This window comes from Argopecten irradians, chromosome 2 (assembly GCF_041381155.1).
Source record: "Argopecten irradians isolate NY chromosome 2, Ai_NY, whole genome shotgun sequence".
Taxonomy (NCBI): Eukaryota; Metazoa; Mollusca; class Bivalvia; order Pectinida; family Pectinidae; genus Argopecten; species Argopecten irradians.
Genome location: NC_091135.1, coordinates 16,738,071 through 16,756,601, shown reverse-complemented (window position 1 = coordinate 16,756,601; position 18,531 = coordinate 16,738,071). Strand labels below are relative to the sequence as shown.

The window sequence follows — 18,531 nt, the reverse complement described above, 5'->3', positions numbered from 1 at the left end:
ATCTACGACTTATATTTCCTAAACAATGTAAAAAAAAAAATGAAGCATATAAAACTAATACACTTAATGCATAAGAGTGCCGTTTATGATACAAAGCTCCGGACAGTTATTTGAAAATAAAAAGAACGAATTGGGATAGGTGTTAATTTGTATTTGTCTATAACAACCCCATGCTCTCCTTTTCAGTTGAAAAATCGTTTTATTAGTACGAGTGTCTCATACATGGATATACGTCCTTAATGTGACCCAATTTGTTAATAAATAAATTTGTCCATTTATTAAAGTGTGCTTCCAGAAATAATTTATAGGCTTCTCTCATTTCAAGAGTGATTTCCATTCTACCGATGAGATTAATCGAGATAACATAGTGTAATATATCCAGTATAATCCATAGATACATAAATGTTTTATCGAAGGTAAAGTGTTTTCATTGCCTATGCATATTTATGTTATACATCTACATCACTCCGACTAAAAGACACGATTGAAGCTAAGTTTTTGGGTATATTATATAACTTACAACAGAGAATCAAAATGTCCAGTTAATGTCATCTTTATTAAATGACGAGTAATAACATGGCAGACATGGTAACAACAATGTCAGCCATGCTGCATAAACATATATACAACATAAGTGAATATTTTCATATAACCAAAAAGGTGGAGCATCAATACAAGCCACCGGACTGCAATGACTTCAGTTATTTCAGTCCCGCGCCACCCAAAGTCGTATGTTGCATACATTATTTAACAACATTTTAAACTCTGGTTGTTTTCCGTCTGAATTGTCTACTGCAGTTATTGTACTTTTTATAAAAAAAGGAAGTCGAACTGACCCTAACAATTATAGGGGCATTAGCCTAATCAGCTGTTTATGTAAATTGTTTACCTCAGTTCTTAATTAAAGATTATTAGATGTCTGTAACAGACATGATATTTTAACGGACGCTCAAATCGGATTCAGACCTGGGGGTAGTACAAATTGATGCTATTTTCGCTTTCCTATGATTGCAAAATCTTCGTCTAAAAGAAAACGTCTTTATTGTTGTTGTGTAGATTTTCGTAGATAGATCAGGTCTCTGGTACTATCACGCCGTATTTTTACTTGAAATTTATTCTAGCTAAATATGGTCAATAAATTGATAGTTAAATTTTATTTTAAATATTACTATGTTCAGAAAATAAACGTTTCTCAAATAATTCTCAAATTCTGTAAGAGTAGGAATTGTGTAATTCCAAAACCAGTTTGGCAGTAAGCTGTAACAACAAAGAAAATAGGATTTGTAGGATGTAAAGTCTAGATTAGATAAATCACAAATAAAATGCAATCAAGCCGGCTGACACATGTTCCTGACTCGAAATTTGTAAAGATTATTATTACAGCTAACATTCCGGAATGAATTAATTGGTAACAGTTATGTCGAACCAAAAGACTTTGAATTGGACTTAATTGCTGTCAGCCAGAGTTGTTTGAATAATAGATATAATTAATTGGCGATAGGCGCAATAGGATTATTTCACTGCAGGTCCGCGTCACTGAGACACGTGAGCAAGGGACCTGACGCATGGGCAGAACGGTTGACCAATTAATACATCATCTTTGATTGGTCATCATAATTAAGAAAGAATCTAAACAAGACATCTCATTGGCTAAATAGTTAATCTCATGTTTGGGGTATACAAGATTTCCGATGTTCGGTGTTGGGTCACTCTTGAAACATCGCCGAGCAATAAAGATCACGAAAAACTTAAAAAGGATTTCTTGTATACTTCAGGTGAGTCAAACTTTGAATGTATTTTTATTACATTTTTTATGAACTTTTACCGTTTAATATTTTCTATTTTTTAAATATAGGAATGTTTTATAACCAATTGCTGGTAAACAATTTTATGTATATAAAGCATATTTTACTAATGGAATAATTTCCCTGATCAATAACTTAAAATTATTTTTCACATATATTGTAACTGTACTTCCTTATTTAGGAGATAATGTATCCCTAGTTATTTCTCTGAATAAGTTGATGATAGGAGTTAAGTTTATGTCTCCAACTTCAGTATTGCTTTTATCTAAATAATTATTTTTTGATATATTTGATATATTTACTGTCTGTGTAAAATACGTAAATAATCATCTATCACTGAACCATAAAATAATTTATAAGCTTTACATTATAATCGGTAATGTTTAGTTGACTATTTTACGGAATACTTCCAAAAGCCAGAATTTAGTTTTTATCCGGAAATCTTATTCCTTTTGGTTCCAATTTTATAATTGCTTTGCTGATTTCCGGTTAAGTTTTGAAGACCTTGCAGAAGATAACAAAACAACATTTTCTTCATCAATTCAACTTAAATTACAGTCTAAAACATTTATAAGGGAGTATACGATCACTGATAATTTTATTGTATATGTCTGCACTGATTGTATAGTTTCTACCCCGAGAAATTGTTGGGGAAAGGCAATCCATTTTGACGGAGCGTTATCAATTTAAATTTAGCGCGCTGTTAGGATGGGATGTATATATAACACAAGAACTGTCATGTATTCACTCAAACCCGATTCTTTAAATGTATTGTTTATTCATATCTAAGCGTTAAGCACTATGTATGTTCAACTATCATTAATTAACACTCTTTATACTGTGAATGAATATTATGATTTAATCGTCACTCTTGAAACATCGCCGAGCAATAAAGATCACGAAAAACTTAAAAAGGATTTCTTGTATACTTCAGCAATCCAGGTACAACCCCACAATAACACCTTGACAGTACTAGCTGTCCAAAATAGGTATTCGTGGAAAGGTTTTGACTACGGTCAAATCTCTTTATACTTCTGTTAAATTTTAGGTTTTTGTAAATGGAAACTGTTCATTTTTTTCTTAAATATCGTAAGTTTAATGCATGGGGAAATTTTGCCCCCTCTGCTTTTTCTTTGTTTATAAACGATTTTGAGAATAGCTTTATTGAAAATGGTGCTCCTAGTTACGAGTTTGGAGAATTAAGTTTATTCCTTCATCTATACGCGTACGCTGACGACCTGGTATTGTTTTCTGAATCGGTTGAAGGGTTGCAAGGTCTTTTAAACAGTTTGTGTAGTATAATACATATAAATGATCAGAATTTTAGAGTTTGAAAGTTGGACCAATATATAATTACCTACATATATCTTTCAAGTACGGGGTATGTTACACTGTGTAGGTCAAGCATATGTGTTTCATATTTACAATAGTATATGTACGTGCATGTAAAGTCTAGTGGAAACCAACTTCTGTTAGGGTCATTGTATAACTACTAATTACCTAGCCATGTTATTAATTATGATACATGGTAAGTTCTGATGAGTAACCATGTTTCCCTATGTAATACAGCAACTACGTTGGGTCATCTGGTCCAGGTATTGGCTTTCATACCCAAATATTGACATATGTTATCCTGATGTACTGCTATATATTAACTCGCCAATAATCTCTGTACAGAGTCGATTCCTAAGACTCCAATAAACGTATCGTACCATCCACTGAATCTGCGTTGGATTTCTACATCTATACACACCACAATAACCTACGAATCTACACGAAGTTAAAAACATCATATTTGAATACATATGCAGATAAATGGAAACTTACAGTAAATACAGAAAAAAACTAATATTGTCGTTTTTCGTAATGGCGGTATAGTTAAAGCAAACTAAATTCGGACTTTCAATGCCTCTTCCGATTCAACAATAAACCTAGTTTTATGTCTAAACATGTGGCTGAACAGGGACGGGACAAAAAGCTCTATTCGCTCCAAATGTCATAATATGAGTTTGAATATCAAATCTATGTTGCATCTTTTTTATTTATATGTTTGTAGTGGGTTTTTTTCTATGCCGGTGAAATATGGGGAATTAATAAATCGGTTGAGGTAGAAAAAATTCATTTGAGTTTTGCAAAAATTAACTTCGTGTAAAGAAATCCACATGTAACACTAATACATTGAACTTGGTCGTCAACCGCGCGCTAGCTAGCTAATGCACAACTGTATAGAATGTTAAAATATTGGTTTAAATTATTAAAATCAGATAATTGTATCTTATCTGAGGTATATAACTTTCTTTACAAGGAAACGGAGAAGGAACATCCTAAGCAAAATTGGTTAGTATTTCTAAAGCGTAAATTATTTGAGCTAGGTTTTGGTTATGATATCTATCTTTTGCCTCTAATTAAACAGAGAATTGAAGATCAGGCCAATCAAAATATAATTTATTTGATATAAGTCTCAAGTAAATGTGATCTTTATAGGCATATGGTTGATAAAGTAACTTTGCAATTCTTTTGGACTTAATCATTACCAAATCAACGAAGAATTATGATTACGAAATTTCGTCTTTCTGCGCATAATTTGGCTGTAGAATCTGGGATATACAGGAATGTAGAAAGGTGTTTTCTTCTTGTCTGTCGCTTTTATTCTGATATAATGATGAAATATATAAAGAAATATTATTGTCACAAGCCATCAGTTCACAAAGTTATCGAACTATCAACTCAAAGAGTCAGAAAGAATTGAACTTGTTGAGAAGATTTATATTAGAACCATATAAACGTAGATTGTATAATAACATTATAACTGTAATGCTTTTGTCTTCTAAGTGCTGCTCTCTATCCGATATTTTCGTGTCTTTCAATCAGTCCGTTCGTCCCTTTTTTTGTCATTGGTACATGTGTAATTATAGTACATATAACTCCATATTGAAACTTTGATCTAATTCAAAGTATTATATAATGGTTATTCTGTTTACGTTGTATGTATTTAATTCCTATGATTACTTTTTTGGAAAATACGCACCGCTTTAGTATTTTGTCAAATGTTTTCTTTAGAATTTGTGTTATTGTGTAAATGTATATGCTTGTTAATAACTGATAAGGCAAATGGCCTAAGGTAATATAAAGGATTGAAATTGAAGTCAGGGGTAAACATATATACACCTCCTGCGCACGCAGATCCCACGGTGATATAATGTAAAGCATAAATAAGGTCCAGTTTAGATTACGGGTTCACGGTAAAAATACAGCTAGCGATACGGTATTTTACCATTCAGGATATAATATCTGTCTCTCATCTGGGCGTCTAGTCTAGCTTGTTTTTTTACTGTTGGTAATGTGGTGTATAACTCGTCCTTGGCCCTACACCACCTCCTCACTTGATTAATATAAACTGGCCGTCGTTTCCTCGGCGGTTGTGTCGTCCCTCGACGTCCTAGGTGTATAGTATATCTTCTCTCTCAAAATAGCATTTTCTCCCTAATTCGTACACATATACCGAAAGACCTCCTCAATTGTATATACTCAATTGTAAAGCAACACGCTCTGTTCGCTCAAAATAAATAATCCTGAATAAACAACGGAAGAAGGAGTTTTGGCAGATAACTGGCTCACCTTTTAAGAAATTGTGCGAAATATTTATTTTCACTTACCCAAATTATTTATGGAAAAATAATTTTAAGTGAAGGTGCGGTCTTAAGATCGCCACAAGTTACTTCTGCATCATATTATCTTCATGATATATATATAACTGAAACAAACTGTATATATATTAACCAATTAAGGACGTTCCGAACAGTGGTCGAATGCGCCGTTCGTTCGGACCTCCTCGGGTCAATTTTGATCACCCTTGGTTTCACCTATACCCTTTAGTTTCATATTTTGCCTCCGGAAGTCACTGTATTAATAAAATCCGATGAGTACAGGGTGGTATAAGAGAGCGCATGTAAAACGAAAGTACTTTCTGTATTTTACCGCCTAATTTTCAAATTCAAGGATATTTGAACTGCGGTCTATCCGTCTATCGATCTAAATATCGTCAGTCTTCGTTTGTTTTAGAGTGCTGATCTAGGAGAATTAGTCATGCAGGCAATTCTGATTGCATTGGTAATGTAGCTTTGTCACATTATTATGCTGTTCATTTGTAGTATTTTGTATTTAATTTACAGTAACGCTAGCATAAGCACTGCCAAGATGACGCACCTATTGGCACTACAAATATGATAATACATTTTGTGTGTTGTATTTTACTTAAGCTGCAATCTATATTTACGTGTTTCAGTTGAGCATAGTGCTCTTGTCAGGTTTGATGGTTCCAGGAGTGCTAAATATGGAGCATTCGTATGCCGAGGTAAAAGTGTAATTTGTTATTGTCTGTATATCATTTTTCTTTATTCATAATATATAAACGTTGATTGAATCAAGATATTCATTAATTTGAGAAAGATACATGTACGTAAATATACAAATATTAACCTCATTTGTCTGCAAAGCAGATGACTCTATCTAGTAAGAAGTTGAAATGGTTTTACACTCACCACTGTGTTATTGTTAATGTAAATGAATTGCAAGTTTGGCATGTGATTCAGTACAGATTTGTATAGACAATGACAAAGAAAACGTGCTTTTAAAATATTGTAATGAGAATTTTCATTAATCATACTTCTTGAAATTAACACTATCATTAAGCAGATTCCTCTGAGGAACTGCATAGAAATGCAGACTGTCAGTGCCAGTTCCAACGTTGAATCCAATACTTCCAGTATTGAACCCATGGTGAGATATTCATACTAAAAATGTCAGTTTTATTGATTTAAATAAAATTTAAAAAGATGAAGAAATAAATTAATTACTTAATATAATTTCAGCATCAATATGTATATAGTGAAACTTAAATTTATTTTATTGAATTAAAATGTAGTTGCCAATTGGCCATTATTGTTGGAGAGCTATCAGTTTATTTAATTTATGAAGTTTTCAAACATAACTACTGTATAATTGGCACAGGTTACATTAGATGCAGGAATCCACATGACAGTAAATATCATTACTTTGTTTATGATCACAAAAAACTGGTGTTTTTTTATTGCAATTTGAAATTTATGTCTTTGAATTTTCTGTTATTGGTCCTTAAGAACGGACTTTGGTGACTTAGTGGTACGGTGTTTCTATATACAAGTATTACCACAAGCCCTCCACCTGAGTAGAGTTAATTTCCTAAACCTGGCATGCTCTAATAGGACTATGAAATTTTGAAACAGTATTAAAATTGATTTGTTTTTATGTGAAACTTGCATATCAACACATCAATGAAAGATCACTATTTCTGGCATTGCTGAATTGGATATGGGTTTGATTTTAATACACATCAATCACTTCTCAATTCATTTTTGCTAGAGGTGAAAGTCATCCATGGAGTTTTATTACCTAACATTTGTTATTTATATTCCAGTTTGGATATTGGTTCATATTTTTGTTGTTTTCATGCCAATGCTTTTCCTTTGATACCTTTAAAGAGCTATGGTATGTATAATATGGAATGTAATGTAAATATATCTTAATCATATCACAACAAATTATGACAAGAAAGGTTGAAGTTTAATTATTTTGACAATTGCATCTGTTCCACTTTCATATTGATTTAAATGCCCACTTTTGAAAACAATTACATAACATTTTGAAAATACATAGTAAATGTATTTTTTCACAATTACACTATACCTGAGGTGGCCAAGTGGTAAAGATGTCACGACATATTACCACAAGCAAATAGAAAACCAAGACGAAAATTGTTTTTTTTTTTTAAATTTATGGACCTTCACTGCTAGAGACAAAATTATGTCATAGATAACCCATATTATAGTGCTGTCTGTTTACTCAAATTTTGTTAAACATCAAATCCTATATATACTTTTAAATTTTTCAAATTTAGATGAATCAAAATTGTAAATTGAAGAAAGACATTAATCATAAATAATTGAATGATTATGGAAACCCATGTTTTTGTAGTTGATGGCCCAAAGATCCAAGGAGAGGAATGTTGAGGTTAGGAATCAGGACCAGTATCTTAATGATTTCGGATAATGAGGAGACAAGTGTTGGGTGATGGTAATTGTTTATTAAGGGCCATAAGTTTTGTTTTGTTAGGGGATGAGGATTCGCATGAATACTTATGTCAAACTGCTACAGAGTTCATGAATGAAAATCTTCATTTATTTCAAGATTTTTTCCATCCAGACGATGCAACAATTGATCCTCATCAGCATATGCTGAATGAAATAAACCGTTTGTCAAGGAATGGAGTATATGCTGGTCAGGAAAGTGTTGTTGCGTTATCACTGGCACTAGGGGTAAACATATTGGTTACATATGGGGGTACAATAACAGATCCCAGAGTTTTTTCTATCGAACATTTTGCAAATAAACCACATATGGACCTGCACATAGCTTTTACAAATTTTGGTGGTGGCCACTATAATGCAGTAGTACAACGAAATACTGATCTTAGTCAAAGCAAAGAGTCTATGTCATTTGAGCAGCCATTTGGAACATTTAAGTGGGAAGAAACGGAATTTTCAAGCTTCAGTCAACCCATCAAAAATCCAAAGCAATCAGGTATACAAACGATAAGCTGTAAAGAGTGTCATTCTGTATTCAGTAGCTTAACAACTTTGCAACGCCACAATAAAAGAATTCACTCAGATAATCCAAGCAGTTCAAAACAAAAATTCAATCCGCTGCATGATTCCTTCCTGTCCAGCCCGCTTTAATAGAGTAAAACAGCTTTTGCCCCATTTAACTTCTGTTCATTCTGCAACCCTCGAAACAACAAAATTAGAATTTGAAACATTTGACGAAATTTAAACAATGGAAAAGCACACAAGAGTTAAACAATAATGTGTTTTTCAGAAGCGAATGCCCAGGCAAAGAGGGCAAGACTTCCACTACCATGCAGTTTGTTTGTAACAGAAGTGGAATAAATAAGCACCAGCGTAAAGGAAATGAGAAAACGCAGATCAAATAAGAAAGGGTCTTGTAAACTTAATGATCTCTGTCCATCTAGGATGTATGTTAGTATAGATAAGGCTACAGGTCATGTAAAGGTAACCTACATCTCATCTCATAGTCATTCTGTCGATTTCGAACAAACTAAATATTTACCTATGCCTGAAAATGTAAGGAATGACATTTCCAGAAAATTATATTTGGGGATTCCTGTTGATAAAATTTTAGATGATATCCAATGTGACATTGGAAATTTAGATGGACGCAGCAGCAATGATATTAAATTTTATCAACTAATTAACAGAAAAAATATTATGGCTATGAAAAGTAAACTTGTAGAATGCGAGTATAAACGACATCCCGATGATGCCACTTCAATTTGTCTTTGGGTAAAGGAGTTAGAATCCAATACAGATACTAATCCAGTTCTTTGTTTTAAACAGGTTGGTAAATTGGAACCTACCTTACCAGAATTAACAAAAGATGACTTTATATTAGTTTTATTGACAAAGGAACAAATTGATATGTATGAAAAATTTGGAAGCAGATTGCTGTGCATGGACTCTACACACAAAACAAATATTTATAACTTCAAATTAATCACCTTATTAGTTGTGGACGATTACCATAAAGGGTATCCAGTGGCTTTTTGTATTTCAGGCCGTGAAGATACATCAACTTTGCAAATTTTTCTCAATGCTGTAAAGTGTAAATGTCCAGATACAGAAATACGGTTTTTTCTCACAGACGATGATTCCGCTAGTATTACAGCTGCCCGAACAGTATTTGGTAATAACTTGCATCACTATCTTTGTGTCTGGCATGTTAATCAGTCATGGCGTCGAAAATTACATGCATCTGTTAAAAATAAAGACCACAAAATAGAAATGGTTTTTTTTCTTCGTTCAATTTTAAATTCAAAGACTGAATCTGAATACAATCAATTTATTAAACAGTTCATGGCAAAATATTCAATATTAGAACCGGAATTTGTATCTTATTTCCAAAAAAACTATCTGTCCAGACCTGAAAAATGGGCTCTTCTATTACGCCAACCAGACCTGCAAACTGAATTAAATACTAACATGTTTTTGGAAAGCTTCCACAATAAACTTAAAACTATATATTTTGATAGGAAACAAAACAAAAGAGTCGACAGATTAATTTCTATTCTACTTGACATGGAAAAGCATTATTATTTAAACAGGTTTAGATATACCAACTATGATAAACCTCAACATGTCGATTCAACAGATATATCATACAGATAGGCATACTTCAGGGTTAGACATCCCCGATAATTTTGTAGAACATGTAAATGAAAACCAATACACAGTGAGGTCATCTAATGTAAATGTTCCACCATACACAGTTACCAGGGGTGCTTCAGTATGTGAACTACAGTCATGTTTTTTGAAATGTAAAAATATCCCATGTGTTAATTTGTGTGGTCACATGTTCAAATGTTCATGCCCAGATTCAAATTCATTGTGTAAACATATTTATAAAGTACACTCATTAAATACACCAAAGGACTCTGATGACAATCATGTAAGCGATTTAGTGAACACCAGAGTTCATAAAGTCAATGATAAAATGAAGACAGACAGGTTATTAGAGCGCTTAACACGGGCTATTGATGCAATACAACATCAGAGTGAAGCAGCAACATCTCAACCACAACACCTGGAATCAATAGTTGTGTCACTTGAAAACATAGTAAAAATCAATGAGGCAAGAAACTTTTTACTGCCAACAACCAAATTGAAACCCCAATTCAAAGTATCAAGCAACCAAAATTTTGAAAAACAACCTACTTTCAAAAAAATTCAAAACAAAAGACAGAAAAGTAAAATAAACCTTCATGCTCCAACAGCAGAAGACAAAGCCAAACTATTAACTAGATCAAATGGTGATAATAATCAATCACCATTACCAAATGTACCATCTGTAGCACCATATCCACCAATTACATATGTAGAAAGGAATAATCGGATTCAACCAACTTCTAATGAAAACACCCATCCTGTAATCGTTAACACTGACAGAATATCCATTGACCCAAACTTTAGAGTCCCTCCACAAACACTGAATTGACCTTTGACAATTACACTACCCAATGGGAAGAAAATGACAATTATAACATCTTCATAATATGGCACAAATAGTGATGACACAGACACTCAAAAGCAATGATCTTTATACATATTCAAATAAATATTACATTCACAGATTAAATATCAGGCCTTGCATAATCCAATACAAAAGATCAACCATGTTAGATGCATTTGGAAATACATTTTGTATAAGATTTCTGCCAGGTCAGGTAGTACTTGTTGCTAAATTGTTGAAATATATATAATTATGACTGGGTATCAAGCTTTTTAAACTGTCTGATTAAATTGCATCTTCAAATAGAATACTGACAACCGAAATTAAGGAATTTGCCTGGCCACATGGTAAACACTATATATTAACTCAAACAATCATTTTTGGTTCTCACACCCAATGGATTTTTATCATACTACACTAATTACCTGGTACATAAAATAATCCTTAATTTATACCAATTTTCAATTTGTTGTGGACCTGTAATACGTGCAGACAAAACTTAGGGCATTAATGATTTTTAATTGTTGTGGACCTGTGATACGTGCAGACACAAATTAGGGCATTAATGATTTTAAATTGTTGTGGACCTGTGATACGTGCAGACAAAACTTAGGGCATTAATGATTTTTAATTGTTGTGGACCTGTGATACGTGCAGACACAACTTAGGGCATTAATGATTTTAAATTGTTGTGGACCTGTGATACGTGCAGACACAATTTAAGGCATAAATGATTTTAATTGTTGTGGACCTGTGATACGTGCAGACACAATTTAAGGCATAAATGATTTTAATTGTTGTGGACCTGTGATACGTACAGACGCAATTTAAGGCATAAATGATTTTAATTGTTGTGGACCTGTGATACGTGCAGACACAACTTAGGCTCATTAATGCTTTGTTGTGTCAGTTATTAGTTAATTATGATAATTACTTTTTATCTAAACTTACCATATGTAAATATTAAATAAGGTTCCTCGTTTGAGAACTCTGTAGTTAAGTAATATTTTTTAAAGATTAAATGAAAAGTAAATGATAATTGAAGAATTGTCTGGCTTTTATTCTTCAACTTTGATTTTACTTTTTTATATTAACTATATATGAATTATATTCTTTTCATGTCGAAATATTACTCATCCAACACTCTTATATCCTTTGAAATAATACTTCAGATAAAAATATGTCATTACTTTTCATCAATTCAACTGTTTTCCTTAATTAATATTCCCTGTTTCCTCTATAAAAGCAATATATATATATGCACAATGTAATCAGTTACCTATTTCCATTTGATATCAACTTATATGCTTTGGAATTGTGACTGGTTATAGTCAAATAGTATTATAGTTCAAGTGCCATGTCACAGACTCTGTAAAAATAAGCCTTATTTTACCCGAAATCATTTCTAAATCTTGGATCAGCTATAATTGATCGAGCATGTATCCATATACATAGCTCCACATTGCTTGTGGAGTACTCATTTTATTGAAAAATAAATGTCAGCAGCAATTTCGTAAAATGTGAATATTCAATTCACCCATACATTTTTAATATTGAACAACTTATAGAGAGAACAGTGGAACATGTTCTAGTTAGAATGTGTATAGCTTTATAATGATATTCATTCATAGAAATTAAAACAACTTAAAATTTGTACATTTACACTTGGCTAGCTAGAATAGACATAAAAAAATTGTCACATTTCCTTCGATCAATATCAACATCCATTGTAAAAAAAATAATGTCCAAATCAATGATTTCTGCCACCTGTTCAAGCAAATATTTTTAACCAAATTGGCTTTTTCTTTTAATAAAGAAGTCATTTAAGCCTATTTGAAGCCTGAACTAAGGTCATTGTCATCAAACTTGTTAGCCCTGCATATCATCATACTACAGACCCAAAATCAGGTCTCTGATGGGCCTCTTGGTTTATGAGAACTTGAAAAGCTCATTTAATTGTTAAGATTCATGAAATTATATTTACATTTTCACTACAGTCCCACTATGTAACCTTACAAAGCACAGTTGGCAGTCATATAAACTATGAATTTCAAGCGCTTATTACGACGTCATTATCATTGTGACTTCACAATTGTCGAACCAGCGATAACGAATGTTTAATTCATTATAGATGCAAAATCCTATGGGATTTCATTATAAAATTGTAACCAAATGTAAATATAACCATTGAACGTCTATCAGTTGTCCTTCATAGCCAATATGAATGCCAACTGAACAGAGGCAAATTCAATAGATATCTAGCGCTTCATGGAATTTGCCAACTGAAAGATGTTCAATGCTTAAATACAAATGGCAATTGCAGTATAAGACTATATGTAATATTTTACATGTAGGCAGTGTGATTTTTTCCAAAAATGTGACAATATTTTGACGTAGATAGATATGTATTTGGTAGTATTTTTTATTTAAAATAAAAGCCAGAAGCAGTGTTCCTATCTTGGTAAAGGTTATATTAATATCATGCTAAATATGCTAAATATGTATATTGATATAGTCTCTGTTTATTAAAGTGTGCTTATGGTCAGCTATGAAGTACAATCACCATTTGAATACATTAATTTGAAAAAAGACAATTACATGTATATAATTACAGATTTCTGTAGACCATTTTTCATAATTTGAAGTTAAACAAGAGGCCCATGGGCCTTAACAGTCATCTGACTGTTTGCACAATACACAATATTCGTTTAAAGATAGCCTATTTGACCCCTGTGAATGAAGATCAAGGTAATTTTTTTTTAAAAACAAATATGGTAGCCCTTCATCTCAGCATGTCACAGGCCCAATATCAGGTCTCTAGGCCTCTTAGTTATTCATAAAAAGTTATTTCAAGATTTTAACCTATTTGACCACTGTGACCATGAATGACAGTCAAGGTTATTAATTTGAACAAACTTAGTAGCCCTTCATCAAAGTATGCTGCAGGCCCAATAAGAGTATTCTTGGCCTTTCAGACCTGAGAAGAAGTTGTTTAAAGATTTTTAGCCTATTTGACCCCTGTGACCTTGAATGAAGGTCAATGTCATTCATTTGAACAAACTTGGTAGCCCTTCATCCCAGCATGCTACAGGTCAAATATCAGTATCCTGGGCCTTTCGGTTATTGAGAAGAAGAAACTCATTAAAATTTTGGTACCGTTTGAAAATTTCATAGCTGACCGCTAGGGGGCATTCTCATTTGAATGTCATATCAGGCACTTCATTTGAGTATGAATGCTTCAATAAAACCGAAGCACACACTTGATATATATTAATTAATTAATTTTGCTACATCAGCATATTAAAGGCACAATTCAGTGAGGTTAATTCTGTTACATAACCACGAAGCAAAATATGACATAAATGTATTGTTCTATATTCCTTATGAAACATATAACAAGAAATATTGACAAATTTCACGTCGTTGTTGAGTATTTTGATTGATACCATTGAAATTCCAAATCGTTGATCAATACGATTAAGCATGTACAACATGTACGCTGTACCCATACCCGAGCCAAAGTGACGCATGTTCCACAAATGCAATAGATAACCACTGAGGAGTTGATGAAATTATTTTTAGACAAGAACAAACATCTGATAAGGCAAGCACACTACTATAAGAGCCATAGGAGTAGTTCTAGACGAAATTTCCAAGCTCTGCATTCAACAACTGCCAATGTTCAGCAGTTATCCATGGCAACACACTGGAAGCCCATAATTTCCCATCAAATCATAGGCTGCTGCATCAAATGATATTTTCATGCATGCACTTATTTTCTATTTAAAATGGGATGTACCTGATTCTAGTACCCTGTACCCTGTAACTCTTACCCAGTACCCGGTACCCTGTATCCTGTACCCTGTACCCTGTACTCTGTACCCTTAACCCCTACATAAGTTGTCCGTAATAGCAACTCATGTAGGGGGTAGGGGTAAGGGTACAGGGTACAAGGTAGGAGGTACAGGGTGTGACTAGTTACAATGTAAATATAAGCATTTTGTGCTAGTATATCTTTTGGCTATGCTAGAACACACCATGTATGTTACGCACCAATGGATGTCAAAAATATGACAGCCAATGCATAATTACATAAGATTTAATTTACCATTTTTGGAAAGCTACATATCCATAAGGTTTGATGTCAAAATGGGAGGTTGCTAGCTGCATGTGTTGGTCTGCTACTGCAACAGCAAGTTGTCTACTCGTACTGTCTGAAGATGGAGATTCCTGCAATCATAATAATCAAATTCAATTTGAATTGTAAATATAAATACCTAACAAAACATATTCTTTGACTGTTATGTATAGGCCTTAGTATACATTGTATACATTATCAGTGACGCGGAAACGTTAAATATTCATACGCTTGACCAGATTGAAGTTCATAGCCTGATTGCCCATTTTGTTTAACATAGATTAAACGGGAAACTGAAAGTATAATGGAAATATTTATACTAATAACTTTAGTATAGGTAGTGTACTCTAGGGAAATGTGAACAACTTAAATAAAAATGAAGGTCAGGGGGAGATAACTCTTATTTCCAAAAACCCCGCCCAAAACTATCCCCATAAAGTTAATGTTTGCCCTAATTTTCTGAATGAACCAATTGCAAAATTACAAATATTTACATTTTTCCACTGCAGTCCCACTATGTAACCTTACAAAGTGCATTTTGCAAGCATATAAACTATGAACTTCAACATTTTTTTTCATGACTGTATTATCACTGTGACATCACAATTGCTGTGCGCTTCATGGAATTTGCCTCTGTTCAGTTGGCATTCATTTCAGCTATGAATGCTAACTGAAAGACGTTCAATGCTTTAATATATGCCACCTTGATGTAAAAAGAGAAAAAAAATCACCCTTGGAGATATTCCAAGGACAGATATTATATTTATAAAGTTAAATCCAAACCTGAAAAATTGGCAATTACTAATACAAATTTAAAGGCCCATGTGCCTTAACAGTCATCTGATTATTGGCACAATATAAAGAATATAGTACCTTGAGGGAATGAAGGTCAATGTCATTCATTTGAACAAACATGGTAGCCCTTCATGCCAGCATGCCGCAGGCCCAATATGAGGACCCTGGGCCTTTCGATTATTAAGAAGAAAAGTTTACGTACAGCGCACGAAGCATGATGAATATAGGTCATCCTGACCTGAAAATTTATATCTTTTTTAAAAGGGAGCAAAGAATACAAAATAGTACAACCTATCTGACATTCACAGGGGGAACCGGATTACTATGATTAAGTTAACTGCAGTTACCTAGATCCAACATGGTCTTACCCTAACAATCACTTTTCATTACCCTAATCATACACAAGTTTGAATAGCCCGACCACGTGCTGATGGTGTGCTAAAACAACCCTGACCCTTCAAGTCAGATGACCTAAAAATGGCTGTCTATTCTGTGAACACTTTTTTACAGACAGTGTGATTGATTTCTTTAGTCACCACATTACATCTTGGTAACTGCAGTTATCCTAATCCAATTTCCCCCTGTGACATTCGCATATTAATGTATTATAGTCAATTATATGATCCGGCTCGGGCACTATGCCATACCTCGACAACACTATGAGACCTGCATAGTGCGCTCAAAAGAAGGCAATAATATATAAATATATATCATGCCGTATAAATGTCACTAGGTATCCAGAAACATCGTACAATATTCAGATTTCATCTGGTCGGATACTGTGTTGTCCTCCGATGAACACGTCAGGGTTCTATTGGGTAGCTCGAAAACCACTGCATGTCAACACTTCAGCTTCAAATGAATGAAAGTTAGGTAGAAAAGAAACTTATATATAGAGACAAACGCCTGTGATCTCACACTAGTAAATTTGACATGCATAGGAGACATCTATACTATATTAAATGATGTCTGAGGAATGTGCAGTATTAAGCACATAATGTATATTGTCATTATGACACCACTTTATGTTGGTTTGTGAGAGTGCCCCCTAGCAGTAAGCTATGAACTGAAGAAATAGTAAATCAAAATTCAAAACTTTTTCTTTTGCAAACTCATCTCAATTTTTTTTTTCAATTTGGCAATTTTTTAAATATATATATATTCTAACATACTTTAACATTTGGCATCCTTTATACAATTATTCATAGCTTACCTTAAGCAGTATTCACACCATCTTAATATTATTATCTTCAAACAATATCTATTGTAAGAAACAATGGCAAACTATGATTTATAAATCAATATGTCAATTTGGCAGATATGTAATGTAAGCAGACCTAGAATATACAAATAAACATAAAGCTTTACATTCCGCTGACTTTGAATACATTTTAATAGTAACATTAATGCAAGGAGTTTGACCTGAATGGCTGCAAAGCAACATAAATTTCTAAAAGTAATCCAAATAATAGTTTTATCATTTGAAAGATGTGAAAACTGCTTCTGGCTTTTAAGATGTCAATGATATATACCTGGTAGCTATATAAAGACATAATCTGAATTTCATGTTCCTTTTATCAGATATCCTTGAAAATTTTCTTACCTTAGATGTGATAAAAAGAGGAACTCACATGAGTTGCTATTGTAATATGAAACTTATCAAATGAGTTGAATAATTTGATATGCCATGAGCCCGTCAGATTCAATTTATCAAATAACTTTAGTGAAACTTTTAATTTTGTCACTATAAAACAGTAGAAATCTGGCTCAAATGTGATGTTTCCGTCTACAGAGACAATCCTAGATTACAATAATACCCTTCGGCCTCGTGCAATGTAACATTAGTTGATTACCATCACCTCGGGTTAAATATTATGAACTAGCGCACAGTAACCTTGATTTATAGTTGATATAAAATTCTCAAAGATCATGCACCCAAATACAGAAATCTTACATTGCATGGCATTACAATCACTTTCAGGGTTGATGTAAGATTCTAACAGGTCCAGGTTGTTGCCAAATATGCCCTTGTCCCTATACATCTTACTCAAATTCTATGGCTTACCTTTTTGGGGTCAGTAAGTACAGTAACTGACTCTATAACTAAGAATATTATATTATATTGTGTAGTTAAGATATTTGTATTGTACTAGGATAACACATGTGAAAAAGATTTGTTTTACATGGTAAAATTACAAGTTGAAGAATAAAAGCCAGGAAATTCTCCAACTTTTAGACAAAATTAAGTTCTCTCATAGTCATGAATATTGATTTGTATATTTACATTCACTTGCCACTTGTACTATATAAACTAAAACAGTAGAAATCTGGCTCAAATGTGATGATTCCGTCTACAGAGACAATCTAAGTTTACAAGGCAAAGTAAAGTCTATGGTGGTATAACTGAAACCCAAAACGTGACCATTATGACGTCACTAATGCTGACATAGTAACATCAAATGAGTTTATAATCAGGAGGCGCGGTGGCCGAGTGGTTAAGATGTCTCGAAACAAGCCACAAGCCCTCCACCTCTGGGTCGCGAGTTCAGAATCCCATGTGGGGCAGTTGACAGGTACTGACCATTGGTTTGTGGTTTTTCTCTGGGTACTCTGGCTTTCCACCACCAACAAACCTGGCACGTCCTTACATGACCCTGGTTGTTGATAGGACGT

General features: G+C 33.3%; 1 long non-coding RNA gene across 1 annotated transcript; it reads right to left on the bottom strand.

Moving 5' to 3' along the window:
* Positions 1 to 6,451: 6,451 nt before the first annotated feature.
* Positions 6,452 to 15,310, bottom strand: LOC138314630 (uncharacterized). The gene is made up of 3 exons (XR_011207403.1): positions 15,034 to 15,310; positions 9,418 to 9,671; positions 6,452 to 8,627 (listed from the first exon to the last, which is right to left on the bottom strand). It is a non-coding gene; the product is annotated as an uncharacterized lncRNA (long non-coding RNA).
* Between the last annotated feature and the right edge of the window lie 3,221 nt (positions 15,311 to 18,531).